A 12483-nucleotide genomic window follows, 5' to 3' on the forward strand; every position below is an offset into this window, starting at 1 on the left:
CCCCAAAGTCATTAATTATCTGTTAACTCCAATGTCTTTAGCTATGCAAGGTAAGTATCCCATTTGTGTTGTAAGACATGGTTCCTTCATTTATCCTTTTTTTTTTCCAATAAAAATTGACTACCTATTATGTGTCTCCACTCTTCTGGAGGCTAGTGATAAAGCAATAAACAAGTCAGATAAAGTTCTTGCTTTCATGAAGCTATATTCTTCTATAGAAGACTGGCAGTGAACATAAATGTCATCTAAAAAAATGCTATGAGGAAAATAAATGAGAATAAGAAAAAAAAGTGTCTGCCACATCCTCAGGGAAGGTCTATCTGATGACATGACATTGGAAAGGAGACCTGAATGGAGTGAGAACATCAAGGAAATATCTAAAGGAAGAGCACTGCAGGTAGGGAGAAGGGCAAGCACAAACAACCAGTGTGTTGGCAGTTGTTGCCATCAGGACATCATTATGGCTGAAATAAGATTGGTGGAGAATGAGATCAGAGTTCACTCTGATAAGGGAAAGAGTATAGGACAGCTAGAAGTTTATTTCCATATCAGGTGAGAGATTAATATCCTGTAGACAAAGGTTACAATGGTGGAAACAGTGACAAGTGGTCAGACCCAGGATATCTTAAGGATAAAAGAAAGTCAAGAGGGCTTAGTGCAGGACTGCATGGGGTTGGAGGGTTAGGGATAACAGAAAAGAGAGAACTTAATATGACTCCAACAACTTTTGGCTTGAGCACTGGGTAAACAATGGAGCTATTTATTGAGATAAGTATACTGAAAGAAGGTTTCTTGAGAGGAAGCCAAGTATTCTGTGTTCCTTGAAATCTGTAAGTACATACATAATATAGGTAGTTGGGTATATGAGATCAGAAACCAGGGGAAGGGTGAGAATTTGAGATTAAATTTGATAGTCATCAAGATATAACTATAGAAGGTTTCCCCTTCTATACTTTTACTGGCCCTTTCATTGTCAAGGACCCATCCTATACATATATTTTGGAAATATTCTTGAAACCAGAAAGATGACCTACAGGTTCAGCTGCCTGTTACTATGAGAATCAATTACATGAGACAAGTGCTGATAAGAAGGAAAGAGGTTTATTCAAGTTCTGGCCACTTGAGAAGATGAGAGGACTCCTGTCCTTAGAAACCCATCTTAATCTTTTGGTGTGGGTGGGAGCTTTATAAGGAGGGAGTGGGGGAGAGATAAACAAATAGAATGAAGGAATCAAAAAGAGGGGATTTAGAGGTGTTTACTGAGGGAATTCAGCATAGTTTGTTTGGAAAACGGGTTGAAGGTCAGCAAATCTCGTAGAGCTGTCCGACCCGAAGGTTGGTGTCTGCTTCTTTGTTACAGGAACTGAAGCTAACAAGTAACTTATAAACTAGGGTTAGTATTCTCTCTGAAACAGGTGCCCACACATCCTTGCAGTCAGTTTGTCCACCTGGCCTTGAATGAGAATCAGAACTACAAACCTCAGCATGGTGTGAGTGAGGAGAAGCAGGGCTAAATTGAAAGTATGTAGCTCCCATTTATAAATATAATGTTAACTCATCTTGATGTGCATCAGCCAAAGGGGAACAGAACTTTCAACTGTAATGAGAATTTGTCCAAGGTGAAAGCACGGGATTGATTATATACTTTTGATTTTTTATAGAATACATATCTTTGATTACTAAACTAGTGGTATTGAATCATGGTTATAAGGTCAACAAACTGGATTTAACATTTTACACAAATTATTTTATTATTTATTTATTTTGTATTTTTCTGAGTTGAGAAGCAGGGAGGTAGAGAGACTCCCGCATGCGCCCGACCAGGATCCACCAGCATGCCCACCTGGGGGTGATACTCTGCCCATCTGGGGCTTTGCTACATTGCAACTGGAGCCATTCCAGTGCCTGAGGCAGAGTCCATGGGACTATCCTTAGCGTCCCTGCCAACTTTGCTCCAATGGAGCCTTGGCTGCTGGAGGGGAAGAGAGAGATAGAGAGAAAGGAGAGGGGGAGGGGTGGAGAAGCAGATGGGAGCTTCTCCTGTGTGCCCTGACTGGGAATTGAACCCAGGACTTCCACATGCTTGGCTGATGCTCTACCACTAAACCAACCAACCAGGGCCTACACAAATTCTTTTATAAGCTTACTTTGTTAGTGCATTCTTACTTAGCTCTATTTTATGGCTAGTCAGACTATTATTAGTAAATCAGTAATAAAGCATTTTTCCCCCAGTTATATTCTGAGTATCTCAGATCTGTAAAAAAGGGGTATGCTCCAACTCTTCAAATAGTCTGAGCTAAATTTCAAAATAGATGTGAGTCATTCTGTCGCATAATTTATAGATGACAACCAAACCACAGATCACATTGACAAGACTGACAGATAACATTTTAACATTTCTTTCCATCATGTAACAGAGGCTTCCTCAAATGGGGGTGAGGACTTTGGACATGTTGCCTGACTTCCAGGCAGTGTCTGAGCTCTGACCTTCTCACGTAGTACTCAGACTATCCACACCATCCTCTTGGTCCCCCCAGTTCTCTTCCTCCCTCATACTCTTCTACCAGTGCTGTCCTATTTCTCTTCCCTCTTTCTTTCCAGGATGAGTCACTGTCTTATGGTTTTCATAAAAATAGAAATATCAGACAGCTTTCCCTCTATTACCTTTTTAATCCATAGTATTTCAGTAAGTTCTATGTTCAGATTCTTTCATGGTCTGAACTCCCAAGGGTCTTAAATAGAAGTTAAAACATCTGAATGTTGTTTTAGGATTTTTTTTTTAATTCTCTGGTTTAAACAATCTAATTTTCAGGAGGACAATGTGAGTGCCGGGGAAATGAGGAAATAACTATATACAAAGAAGTAGAGAAAAAATATATAAAGGTTGTTGTTTTAGAAAATTGTCCATTTGAAATATATGAAATCATACCATGTAGATAAACTACTTTCTTTTTTTGCCTGTTCTCCTCAATCATGGGGATTTGAGAATCCCTTCTTATAAACAAAATGACTCATTATCTACCAGGCAAAACAAGGTTTCATACTTTCAGCATACAATATGTGCATTTATATTGATGTATTTATTTAAATTGTTGTAATTTATTCACATTTTAATGACTTCCATAAACCAACACCAAATGAAAGACAAATGAGTTCAAAGGCTTAAATATATGTTAAATATGTTTTATTGAATTTTTCATTAATGTCACACAAGCATTATTAAATGTGCAAAAGAAATCAATTGTTTAAAACTAAAAAAATGTATGTAGTATTATTTATGCACCATTTTTAGCGTAGCTTGTCAACCTTCTTCCTACTCCCTCCCCAATTCCTGCAATCTGTACTTGAAGTTTTCCTTACATGCCATTTCTGTCATAGAGTCTGTACCTTCTTGAACCTGTTCTTGTTTTGTTTTGTTTTGTTTTTTTACAAAGACAGAAAGAGAGTCAGAGAAAGGGATAGACAGGGACAGACAGACAGGAACGGAGAGAGATGAGAAGCATCAATCATTAGTTTTTCATTGTGCGTTGCAACACCTTAGTTGTTCATTGATTGCTTTCTCATATGTGCCTTGACCGCGGGCCTTCGGCAGACCGAGTAACCCCTTGCTGGAGCCAGCGACCTTGGGTTCAAGCTGGTGAGCTTTTGCTCAAACCAGATGAGCCTGCACTCAAGCTGGTGACCTCGGGGTCACAAACCTGGGTCCTCTACATCCCAGTCCGACGCTCTATCAACTGTGCCACCGCCTGGTCAGGCATTGAACCTGTTTTTATGAGCTGTGTTGGGGAAATACCTGGGCAGCATACAGCTGTATATTAATTATAATTCTAACTCTATGGTCTGGCTGTCCTAGAGCTCAGTATTCTCTTCAACACTAGAGAAAGATTTTGCAGGGTTTTCAACTGGTCAGTGGTGACATTCAGCCTGTTCACACCAGTTCGGCAGAACGGATACCTAATTATTTGTTGAGTTTGGTAAGCTGCTTGTTAAAACGGCACTTGTAATCAGGGTTCTCTCTAAGTTGGGCACCTGGGCAGCCACCCAGTTTGAAAATCACAAATTTACATTCCTTACTCTTTTTTAATGTTCATCTGAGCAACAGCATATTCTAAGCGCCTGTAGTAATGTTCATTCTGTCCATAGGTGAAAAAAATTTGATGGAACTATACTTGTAATATGTATTTATTCATTACATAAAACTCATTATACTTTTGATTAAATAATACATTATAATCCCCTCACATTTGTTAGTTCAGTAAACAAACAGATAATGTAAAGGAAAAAAGTGCCAAACAAGCAGTGGGTGAAAGCTGTCATTTGTTTGAGCTTTGTGTTATGCCCAAAATATCCCCATGATATTGTGAGTGTGCTGGTGTTTTCTGAATGATGAAACCAATAGGAAGCTAGGACAGTGAACCAATAGAAATATAGATTTTTAAGGGTTATCTTACCGCCCATTTTGGAAGCCATGGAAGAAAGCTTACAACTTTCCTGTGATAAACAAGTTTGTCATACACATTATTCGATCGTATTTAATCTGAATAGCCTATACCATTTATTAATTCAGCCTAGAAATTTCTATATAGCATCAATAAAAAAATGTATGTTCTGACTGATGTTTATCAATAGAATAAGCACAGTGCTTTGTTTATAAAAGTTTATGTTTTAAGCACATGTGGACAAAATGTTCTCCCAAGAGTTTTAAGACAGAAATCTTAGAGCAAACAATGTAATTTTTTTTTTTTTCAGGAATTGCCACATAAAACGGAGAATGCTGAACAAGTAAAATCTTTGCTCTCTAAGAGGGACTTTGTTGATGTATCCAAAATTACAGATCACAGACTGGGTAAACCAGCTGCGAACAAAATGCGTCCCGTAAAGGTCGAGCTGAAATGCCCTAAAGATGCACTGCACATTCAAGGCATTGTTAACAAAAGCATCAAAATGTTAGGTTTTGTTTATAGCTTCATAAACGATTTTTGTAACATTAATGTGCTAAGAATCCTGTACTGTACCCTGGTTTGATCTACCTTGGAATTTAGCACAACAGTTTGGAACCCATATTACAAAAATCATTGAAAGAGCATCAGAAGAGTACAACACAAGTTCGTAAATTTGGTATCCTATAAACAATGCTATGATACTTATAATGTACCTTACAATGATGTCATGGAAGTAGTTAACCTAAAAACATTACTGCGGAGGGTCATTGACTTAAATTTCATATATACTTTGTAATAATCTTGTTGAGTGTCCTGCTCTGCTTGAGACTGTGTTTCAATGTTCCTAAACTCATAAGAAGAGATAGCAAGTTTTTTCATGTGAATTACTGTAGAAGAAACTATGCTTATTTTAGTACCATAAATAGTATGATGAGGAATATAACAAACTGTTTCTTGATATTTATATAATTTATCATTATGCATCTTTTATAATATTTGTTATTACTTTGCTAGTGTCTATGTAATATCTTAATAATTTGAACTCTTTTGTTGCCTATATTTAAAATTAATTTCTCTTATGATCCTATGTATGTGTTGCCATGTAACTCCCATTGTTGGTACTTTATATTTTTTTTCTATTTTTTCGTGCTCTGTGATTATATATACATTCTTTTGTTCCTTGATATATTTGACCTTTATTCTTGAGATACCTTATTTCTCAATACTGATACTGATAAGTTTATATAAATTGTTTAAGTCATGATATTTATTCTACTTGAGCAATACCAGTTTATTTTTGTTATATTTTTGTCTTGTCCCAGCTATTGACTTATCTTTTACAATTTTTTATTTTTCTTTCAATTTTAATTATTGCCCACTCTTTATTCTATCATTTACTCTGGTGATTGTAGTAATATGTTATAAAATTTCCCATATTTTTTATTATATGTCCTTGCTTAATTATTGATGCATACACTTTCCAATAAGTTGTTGTACAACATACCGTATTTCCCCATGTATAAGATACATCTTTCTTCAAAAAATTTGGGTTCTAAAAACTGGATGCATCTTATACAGTAGTTGTGGCATTTCAATACCATGGATGGAACTGAGGACGAGGCAATATGTGAAGACAGTGATTTGTCATCAGACACAGATGAGGACAAGCTAATGGATGAGAGTTTTGCCAGTGATGAGGAGTTATATAAATTTTATGATGAATAAAACTTGAGTTCAATAACTTTATGTAGACCAGGCGGTGGCGCAGTGGATACTGAGATGCGGAAGACCTAGGTTCAAGACCCCGAGGTCACCGGCTTGAACATGGGCTCATCTGGTTTGAGCAAGGCTCACCAGCTTGGACCCCAGGTCACTGGCTCAAGCAAGGGGTTACTCGGTCTGCTGAAGGCCCGCAGTAAAGGCACATATGAGAAAGCAATCAATGAACAACCAAGGTGTTGCAATGAAAAACTAATGATTGATGCTTCTCATCTCTCTTTGTCTCATCTGTCTGTCCCTATCTATCCTTCTCTCTGACTCTCTATCTCTGTAAAAAAACAAACAAACAAAAATAACTTTATGTAATTATTTTTTCACATTGTGGGCCTCAAAATTGAGGTGCATCTTATATATGGGAATGTCTTATACATGGGGAAATATGTTATTATAATCTTTCATAAAGGGTATTAATGGACATAAATAACCAAAATCAGAATATGTTATATCAGAATTGGTCTTGGATGATACAAAACAGTCACAAGCATAACCAGTCCAACTTGAAGAAAACAGCACATCAATTACTGAAATAAAAAATTATAACAACTTCAAAATTGAATATAATCGTCCTGAATTTTGGACAGTGCAACAATATAACAATTTTAAAGAAAAATATAATGGACTGGTAATCTCTAACAAAAAGTTAGGTTGTGAGTACTGTGTAAATATAACTTCATAAAAGAGAAAGGTATCCATGTGTCAAAAGAATGGAAATGTTTTCAGATGGAGGCATCAGTGAAAAATAAAGAGGTAACACAAGCTTCTCTAAGGAAAGCAATATAAGAACATTTTTCAACAGAAGCTCATAACATTAGTAAAGAGAACTTAAGAAATGTGAGCTGGATCCAATAACAAAAGTAATAGATATAATGAATGAAAAATATTTAAGTACTACTTGTGGAGTATTTAATACAGTTTAAAGCCTGGCAAAAAGATGTAACCCATTTTTAGACATAGATGAAATTAAAAATGCAAATTAAAAAGAGATTGGATATGGAAATAAGATTACATTTACGTGAAACTGCTGTGAAAGTCATTGGTTGCATTGCAAAGGAAATTAAAAATGAAATATTTACTAAAGTTATTAAAAATAATCTGAAAATATGATTATAGACAAAGCTTCAACAATATCTAGCAAACAAATTATAGTTTTCTTAAGAGTTGAGGATTCAGTTACATCAACAATTTTTGTTGAGCTAGTTGAATTAAAAAAATAAGATGCAGAGATAATATGTTTTTCAGTTATGGCAAGTTTAAATAATGTTGGGCTTACTAAGAACTACCTTGAAAATAGTTTAATAGGATTTTGCTCCAATGGTGTCAGAGTTATGATAGGGAGAAAATCTGAAGTGAGCACTAGGATAGCAGAAGAGTTTTCAACATAATAATAAGGCACTGTTTAAATCATTGCCTCCATCTTTCTTTTTTTGACAGAGACAAAGAGAGACAGAGAAAGGGACAGACAGGAAGAGAGAGAGATGAGAAGCATCAATTCTTCATTGTAGCTCCTTAGTTGTTCATTGATTGCTTTCTCATATGTGCCTTGACCAGGAGCAAGAGGGTGGGTTACAGCAGAGCGAGTGGCCCCTTGCACAAGCCAGGGGTCTCGGGATCAAGCTGGTGAGCCTTGCTCAAACCAGATGAGCCCAGGCTCAAGCTAGCAACTTGGGGGTTTCAAATCTGGATCCTCCGCATCCCAGTCCGACGCTCTATCCACTGTGCCACCACCAAGTCAGGCGTCTCCATTTTGTTTCAGATGATTTGATATAGAAAATAAAGCAATTACATCATTTAAAAATATTTACTGATAAGATATACTCTATTTTTCATTTATCCAGTAAGAACCAAATTGAACTTACCAAAATATCTAAACAACTTGAAACTGAAGTTACAAAAATTGGTAGAGTTTTGAGACCAAAATGGGCTGCCTATAGTTTACGGTCAACCCTAGCTGTGTGGCGCCCTTATCCAGCACTACATCACTATTTTTATTCAAATAAAAAGTACTTAAGTATGGCTGCCCATCTTGAAAAATATATATTTATAACTGATTTGTAATTGATGATTGATATTTTAAACAAAATTTCTCTTCTTTCAAACACACTGCAAGCAAGAAATATAGACATAATAAAGGTTAAAAAAGCCCATAAGATATATTAAAGCATTTCAAATGCTTGGAAAGGAAAAGGTTCCATACGAAAAAAAAAAGTTGATGAATTAATTACTTCAGAAACCTTCAAAAATATAAAATTTGTAGAAAATCATCAATTTGTTAGGGTTTGTCAGTTAAGACTTTTAAAAAATATTGTAACAAATTAGAAAAAAAAAGACTAATAGATTGTGGACATTTAAAAGCAAGTTGTAGGTAATTTCAAGATAGGAATAAATTACAATTTTTCATTTTTTGGAGCCAGATTACTGGAATATTGAAGAAGTACTAGTTCCATGGGAAGCAGCCAAAGAACAATTGCTCGTATTTAATGACATTTTTAATTACCAAATTGATATTAATGATTATTGAGATTTTGTGGGAAATGTTCTAAAAAAATTACCAGAACTACACAATTCCTGAAAGTGTTCAAAAAACTAAAAATATTATCAGAACAATTGATGTAAGTTCAGCAGAAGCAGAAAGGGTTTTTTCAAAGATGAACATAATGTTCAGAGAAGTGAAGTCACCTGTTTCTAATATATCAAATACAATGACTATTAGTCTAATCAGCCTGCCTCTAAAGGAATGGGATCCTACTCCTGCAGTGAAACGATGGTTAAGGATAAATCATACAGCCAATGATGCTTGGATAAAAGTGAAGAAAATTGCAAGTAAAGATGCCAATCAAAAAGCAATATGGAAATATCTTAAATGACTGTTTTATTGTTTTTTTCAGGTATTATTTAATATTTTTCCCTGAAAAATAATAATGCTTTTATTAATTTTGGTAACAAACATGTTTTATTATTCCAGGGTCATGAACTAAAGGTTAAGCCTATGAAAAAATATTCTTTTCTCACTTCTCTTGGGATTAGTGACGTCTTGCTCCATAAGTGAACAGCCTTGTTTTCTGTGCCTAGTGGTTCCCGTCTCCAAGAAGACTGAGCTCAGTCCTGGCTTCTGCTACATCCCGCCAGTAAGGGAGCAGCAGCAGGAGGGAGGACATCTTCTTTTCTATTAAGGGCCAGAGGTGTGAGGACAGAAACTCATTTCCCTTTGGTAACAAGTGTAGTCTGTCTGACAGAAAAGTCCTGGCCGTCCTTCTGCATCAGGGCCCACAGGTAAAGCACAACTGTCCCACAGTCTTGAACTACATTTAGGCAAGCACTGGCATATTCACCAACAACCAAGTTCAGGTGATTTAACTTGCAACCTTGGGCGAAGCACTCCTTCTACCAAGCTGCCTCGCAGAGAGGGGGCAGCGTGATGAGAATGAGCCTGCTCTCAGGACGTCCATGGACTTCAGGTACTGCACCATGCCCTTTAAGTTCACCAGGGACTCATCAAGAGGGATGTGCTGCTTGGAATTCTCATCTTTTAGTGCACTGTCATTGGCACCAAAGAAAATTGTAACTGCTATTGGGTTGTCCAAAATATTCTCTTTTCTGATTAATCTTGGAAGGATAATTTTGGCCCATCTAGTATTATAGCCTGAAAATCCATGATTGAGTACATCACATTTTCCTTTCCATCAGGTACACACCCCATCTGCCCTGCTGGAAAAAAAAAACTGTGTGACGGAGTCCCCAAAGAGCAAAACCCATGGCCAGAGCAGAGCTCCCACCACCCAGCCCCTGACACAGAGCCATAGCCCAGCTGTTGGTAGGCGGAGCAAGTCAGATCTATTATTTAATATTTTCTCATTAATATTTTAAAACTCTTATAAAAGAATCTAATTTTGTATAACACTTTTACTGTTCTTATTTAAGTATTAAATGCATGAAATAATAAATGACCTTTCAGTATATTGGGGCTTTTTATACTTAAAGTGGTCATTAGGGCAGAGAACCAGTTGTTAAATTATTTGAATCCCAGCACTGTAACTGGTGTGCAAGTATCTGTCTTGATTAGATTGATGACAGAAAGCAGAACAACAATGCACTATCCTCATAAGTTGAACCAAAGACTCATTACATTAAGGATGAGATTTGGAGACTTTCAAATTCCCACAGCTTTTAGGTAACTATGAAGTCTGATTAGCCTTGCTATTAAGGGGCTCTTTTAGCATCAGATTGAGTTTTGTTCCTACAAAATGATTACTCATCAGCTGGTCTCTAAAGCATTTAGGACTTTTTGAGTCCTCCAATCAATTTGTCATATTATTTATGGACCTGTTTTTTTTATGAAGAAGCAACATGATTTTTAATTAGTTTCTTAAAGAACATGCAAGCTTACACATCACTCACCATAACCACTCATCTTGGTATTTCATTAAGACAAAAGCTGGGTGAATTTGTGAAATGCTACAAATTTCTCAGAAACAGCCACTTCTAGTGCTTTATTTTTTCTACTTTGTTCCTGCTTTAATAGAATATAATTGATATATAACATTATGTAGTTTAAAATGTCCAACATGATGATTTGATACCTATATACATCACAAAATGACTACCATGAAAATGTAACACATACATCAAATAATTACCTTTTTTGTATGTGTAGTGAGAACATTTCGGATCTACTTTCTTAGTAACTTTTAATATAATACCATATTGTTAAGTATAGTCACTATGCTGTACATTAGACCCCAGAACTTATTCAACTTATAACTGGAAATTTGTGTCTTGACCATCTCCCCATTTCCCCCACCTGTCAGTCCCTGATAATAATCATTCTACTCTGTTTCTATGAGTTCAGCTTTTTTAGATTCTGCAAATAAATGATATCATACAATGTTTGCCTTTCTCTAACTTATTTCACTTAATAGTATGTACACAAAGTTAATTTATGATGTCATAAATGGAAAAATTTCATTCTTTTTATGGCTGAATAATATTCCATTTGTGTGTTGTGTGTATCACATCTTCTTTGTCCATTTAGTGGACACTTAAATTGTTTCCATGTTTTGGCTATTGTAAATAATGTTACAATAAACATTATTGTGAATTGGGGATACATATATATTTTTGAGCTAGTGTTTTCATTTTCTTCAGATTAAAAAATCAAAAGTAGAGTTGTTTGGTCATATGGTGCCCCTATTTTTAATTTTTGAGAAATCTGCATAATGTTTTCCATTTTGGCTGTACCAATTTACATTCCCATCAACAGTGCACAAGGGTTTCTTTTTCTTTGCACTCTCATAATATTTTGTTTTTGTCTTTTTGATAATAGCCATTCTAACAAGCATGAGGTGATAGCTCATCATGGTTTGATATGCATTTTCCTGATGATTTATGCTATAAAGTATTTTTATATATTTCCTGATTATTTATATGTCTTCTTTATAAAAATATCTATTCAGATCTCCTGCTCATTTTTAATATATATTTTTATTGAATTTGTTGGTGTGACATTGGTTAATAAAATGTTGTAGGTTTTTTGTGTACAGTTCTATAATACATCATCTGTATATTGTATTGTGTGTTCATCACCCAAAATCAAGTTTCCTCTCATTACCATTTATCCTCCCTCTACCCTCTTCTATTTCACCATTTCCCTGTGATAATCACCATGCTAATGTCTATCAGTTGCATTTTTTTGCTTAATACCTTCACCAATTTCACCAAGCCCCCCAACCCTACCTCCCCTAAACTCTCAGTCTATTCTCTGTATGTAAAAATCTGTTCCTATTTTGTTTTGTTCATTAGATTCCAAGTATAAGTGAAATATTTAGTATAGTGTCTCCCTTAAGATCAGGAACAAGACAAAGATGTCTGTATTCACCACTCTTATTCAACATAGTACTAGAAGTCCTACTCACAGCAATTGGACAAGAAGAAGGAATAAAACACATCCAAATTGGAAATCAGAAAGTAAAACTGTCATTATTTACATACAACATGATGTTGTATGTAGAAAACCTTAAAGACTCTTTAAAAAAAGCTGTTAGATTTAATAAATGAAGTTGACAAAATAGTAGGACACAAAATTAGTTTTCAGAAACTAGTGACATTTTTACGCACCGATAATGAACTATTTTGCTCATTTTTCAATCAGGTTGTTTGTTTTTCTGCTATTGACTTGCAAGATTTCTTTATATGTTTTGTATATTAGCCCCTTATAAAATAGACAATTTGAAAGTATTTTCTCCCATTCAGTAGGTTGCCTTTTCAT

General features: G+C 35.4%; 1 protein-coding gene and 1 pseudogene across 2 annotated transcripts in view; both read right to left on the reverse strand.

The window, feature by feature from the left end:
* Positions 1-9286: 9286 nt before the first annotated feature.
* Positions 9287-10019, reverse strand: LOC136331023 (isoamyl acetate-hydrolyzing esterase 1 homolog pseudogene; annotated as a pseudogene).
* IFI44L (interferon induced protein 44 like) overlaps positions 9791-12483 on the reverse strand; it is a 28969-nt gene continuing 26276 nt past the window's right edge. The window contains exon 11 of one of the 2 annotated variants that reach the window (XR_010730430.1): positions 9791-9923. The gene's annotated coding sequence lies outside the window, so the exon portion shown is untranslated. Of the gene's footprint in view, positions 9927-12483 lie in introns of both variants that reach the window. The other variant, XR_010730431.1, reaches the window with a different exon arrangement.

Source organism: Saccopteryx bilineata, chromosome 3 (genome assembly GCF_036850765.1).
Source record: "Saccopteryx bilineata isolate mSacBil1 chromosome 3, mSacBil1_pri_phased_curated, whole genome shotgun sequence".
NCBI lineage: Eukaryota > Metazoa > Chordata > Mammalia > Chiroptera > Emballonuridae > Saccopteryx > Saccopteryx bilineata.